Source organism: Poecilia latipinna, unplaced genomic scaffold, assembly GCF_001443285.1.
Source record: "Poecilia latipinna isolate Pla-1442-1.1 unplaced genomic scaffold, P_latipinna-1.0 Scaffold1907, whole genome shotgun sequence".
Lineage (NCBI taxonomy): Eukaryota > Metazoa > Chordata > Actinopteri > Cyprinodontiformes > Poeciliidae > Poecilia > Poecilia latipinna.
This window is the reverse complement of record NW_015114523.1, coordinates 155,300-159,363: the sequence shown is the minus strand read 5'-3', so window position 1 is coordinate 159,363 and position 4,064 is coordinate 155,300. Positions and strand designations below refer to the sequence as shown.

At 39.1% G+C, this 4,064-nt stretch overlaps 1 protein-coding gene across 3 annotated transcripts in view; it reads right to left on the bottom strand.

Annotated features, from left to right (window-relative positions):
* Positions 1–4,064, bottom strand: part of slc6a4a (solute carrier family 6 member 4a) — a 28,675-nt gene that overhangs the window by 16,855 nt on the left and 7,756 nt on the right. Inside the window, exon 1 of one of the 3 annotated variants that reach the window (XM_015015385.1) lies at positions 3,073–3,235. The exons of 1 other annotated variant lie outside the window; for it this stretch is intronic. The gene's annotated coding sequence lies outside the window, so the exon portion shown is untranslated. Of the gene's footprint in view, positions 1–645; positions 844–3,072; positions 3,236–4,064 lie in introns of those variants that run through there. One more of the 3 variants, XM_015015383.1, reaches the window with a different exon arrangement.

Sequence of the window (4,064 nt, the reverse complement as noted above, 5' to 3'; positions counted from 1 at the left end):
ATATATATATATATATATATATATATATATATATATATATATATATATATATATATATATATATATATATATATATGTTTATTTTTATTTAAAGCAAAAGAAGTTAGAAGGTAAAAATACTGTTTTTTTTAGAGATTGATTATGTAAATGAAAACAATTTTTGTTTAAGCTCAACACTTAACTGTCTCATTCATAACAGAAAAATTATATAAAAAAACAACAAAAAAAAACAATTTCAGAAAAAGCTTAAACTGCCATTCCTAACTAAGCAACTAAGAGGCAGACATAGAAACATGTATCCCATATCTCATGAATTATTAAATAAATAAATAAACAGCATGCATAATTTATACAGGTATTAAATGTGTTTTTTCCAGTTTTAACAGCAGAAAAATCCTTCCAGCACAGTTTCTGATGGTTAGTAAAGCAACAGTTTCTTATAGTTATTTAAATAAAAATATTTAAGTAAACATCACAATACAGAAATCCCAAAGTGAACTGATCCATTTCTGAATCGTCCAATATCTCATCCTAACCTACTACAGCAGACATTATTTCAAACATTTTACCCTAAATGGCAAGTATACAAAAAAAAAAGTTTAAATCACCAAAACTGTTTCATCTTGACTGAGGTGCATACTTTACCTTAAGATGGAAACAGAAGAAGAGGAAAAGACCTGTAGAAAAAAAGTAGTAAAGTGCAAAGAGCAGCAGCAACAACTTCTACTTAAAACTTAAAGAATCCTGAGGTGCGGCAAAAACTTGCCAGAGAAACAGCCTCACTTGCTCATCAGGACGTCGTGTTTGCCCATTGAGCTCTCCTGCCTCTCTCATTTCTCCCTCCCTCCCGCTCCCTCCCTTGTTGCCCCTCTCTCACTGGCTTGGAACACACACTCTCACACACACACATGCTTTATACAGAGACCCGCAGCAGCTTAGACATATGCGTAGATGGATGGATGGATGCATGGATGCACGCACTCAGACAATGCAGGAGCGTGCTGCAGGCACAGACCTGCACATCACAGTATCAGATGCTTGGATTGATGGAGTAATAAGACAAACAGAAGCCATGGAGTGTGGCGTGGCTCTGACTCGGCACGGTCATGGCAGAGCTCACATTAAAGCACAGAGTCTCACAGTGCAGACAGGGGGAAGCCCGAACCTCACGGAGATGTTTGGCAACTTTCAGGGCGCTGCAGACAGAGAGACACCAGACACCAGCCCTACTCTGGAGACCCTACCCTCTGTTTTTCCCCTTCATGTTTTTCCTTTCTTCCCTGTTCCCACCTGTTATACTTTGATCTCTATTCCTACTTCCCCCCTCCGTCCAACTTACATTTAGTCACACACACCTGCTCTTCAGAGGTGAAACTTTTTTATTATTATTATTATTATTTTGAGCCATTTTGGCCAATTTTCTAATTCCATTATTATTTTTTTCATAAAAATAAAAACCATTGACTTCATCATAAGTATATTTTAGGAATAAATTAAACTAATTTAAAAAGGTAGTCGGAGGTTTTCTTCCAGGAATTATGTTTCGAACCGTATTTGGTGCCAGGCGGTGGGAAGACGCACCGTGAGTGACTAACTCCCCCTCCCCCCCACCTGGTTCTCCATAACCAAACTCCTCCAGGTTATTCCTGTAAATTGAGAATTTTTCTTCTACTTGAGTAACAGCTTGAATTATGACTGTAATCCAGAGAAGCTTTGGAATGTTTTGAGCGTGGGATCGGCAATCAGTAGAGATTCAGTGCCTTGTAAATGTATCCGAAGCTTTTTGTCGCTATGTTGCAACCGCACACTTTATCTTTTTGCTGCTTCATGCGATGTTACATAATTGTGACATGGAAGGACGATAAGTTGCACCGCAAGGAATGTCAGCACTTTGTAGAACCACCTTTTGATGTAATTGCAGCTGAAAGACACAACAACCTGTATGACTCTAGTTTCTGCTTTTAAATACCAACAAGACAGAAGTTGTCCTCTTTGAAGTAAAACCTCTGAAAGCGAAACTGCTCAGTCAGTCACTTAATCTGGATGAGATTTAATTGGCCTCCAGTAATAAAGTATAAAAACGTTGCTTTTAATTTTGATCAGGACATGCCATTCAAATCTCATGTCACATTTTACGAAAAAAAAAAAAAAAAGTTATCCAAGCACCATTAAGGTGAAAGCCCCTCAGCCAGGTTTACACGGATGACATGCAGATGCCCCCTCAGAGTGCCAGCATTGCCACCTCTGCCTGCAGATTCTCAAGCATCTCCTTCATACCAAAGGACAGTGAGACAATTCAATTTAGCAGCTGCAGAAAGCATCACCTGCAGGGCTATAAACTTCAGTGGGTTTGCAGAGGCAAAGTTCATTCTGTGAATGTTCGCAAGCAATAAAACAAAGACATAAGACGACACCACCAACACAAACATTGCGTCCATACTGGGAGTGAATCATATGCCTGGGGATTCTATGTAGTGTTTACGTTTCACTTGAATCCATTTGGTGGCACTTGATTTTATTTAGGGCTCTTGGAGTAAATTCAGATTGATACCTACGTAAACAACTTCTATTATTTTCCTTTTTCAATTACTTGCTATTTTTGTGCAAATAAAATACACGTGCAGTAAAAGTAACTGTTTCTTGAAGGACCGCCCCTACGAACAAGACAATGCAACTGTTTTGGGCCCTCGGTTTCCAATAAAGGGTGGAGGTCATAACATGATTAATGGGAGGGGAGAGAAAGAAAAGCCAATTTGTTTTTATTTCTGTGAAATATTCACTGCTTCTTTACTCTGAGCCTCGGTTCTTTAAGTGAAACCATGTGGGAACTCCATGTGGGAACTTATTAAAAAGCTTAGCCACTTATGGACATCTAGAAACATGACGAGGATCCCAACTATTTCAGCACAAGTTGCACCCAAAGACCCAAAGAATTTTTTTTTTTTTTTTTTTTTAAAGTCCTTTTCTTAGAAACTGAAATAAATGTAATGATGAAGGTAAACGTAAAACATTTCCATCTGGACTGAGATATAATCTATGGAAAGCTCAAGGACATGAAAGCCGACACTTTACCAAACACAGCTTCTGCTCTCAGGGTTCACGCTGTCACGCATGTCCATGTTGCATAAACGACTGCAGGTCTGCAATCACACGGTGGGACTGAGGTAATGGTCGCTGCCGAAAAGTTTAATGAGTGCCCGAGTAGAAAGCATTTCCTCTGAAGTCCCGACCAGATCTCAGTTGGTGCCTGTTCCGTGTTTCTGTGACGTGACGACAAATCAAAACTTTATTAAACACATAACGCCCTGCAGGACAGACTGCAGACGTAAGGAGAGGGTGTGGAAAGATAACGCTCTTATCACACTCCGCTTCGACAACTCCCAGGGGCTTTCCTGAAAAATGTCTGGACTTAAGACAAACGTACACTTTTCAGCACTGTGAGCCAACTTTCCCCTTTTCTGTTTGAGTTGGATCTAATAATGAACGCATGATTTATCGAAGATTGACTCCAATCTGACAGTCAGTACATTTATCTTAAACATGATTTGCTTTCATTTGAGTAAATATAAAAACCTCATTGGCACCCCTGAAATAAATCGAAGCATTTTGTGAATTTCAACTTTATCTTCTTAGACTGACTGGAACATTTCATTCATATTCCATGACCTCCTGCTTACCTGGCTTGGAAATAGGACTATGACTCTTTCAGCCACACTTTTAACTTGGGACAGACATGAGAAAATATAATTCAGGTTAAGCAGAGGTGTGTTAACCTTTAGTGGTCATCAGTGCAAGACTGAAAAAAAAAACAGGTACGCAGCAACAACGTTTTGAAAATTAACCTGTGTGGCTATACAAATGGTGATTGGTTTGACTTTTGGACGCATGGCAAGAGAAAGCCTTCTCTGTCTTTCCATCACGAATGCAGACATGTGGACTAACGTCTATTCTACTGGCATTTTAACTGGAACTGTCGGCTTTGGCCTGATGAGAATAAGACTGCAACAAAGACTCTAAGCTGTAATAAAACATAGCACAAGCTAAAAGCAACTGTTACCCATTAA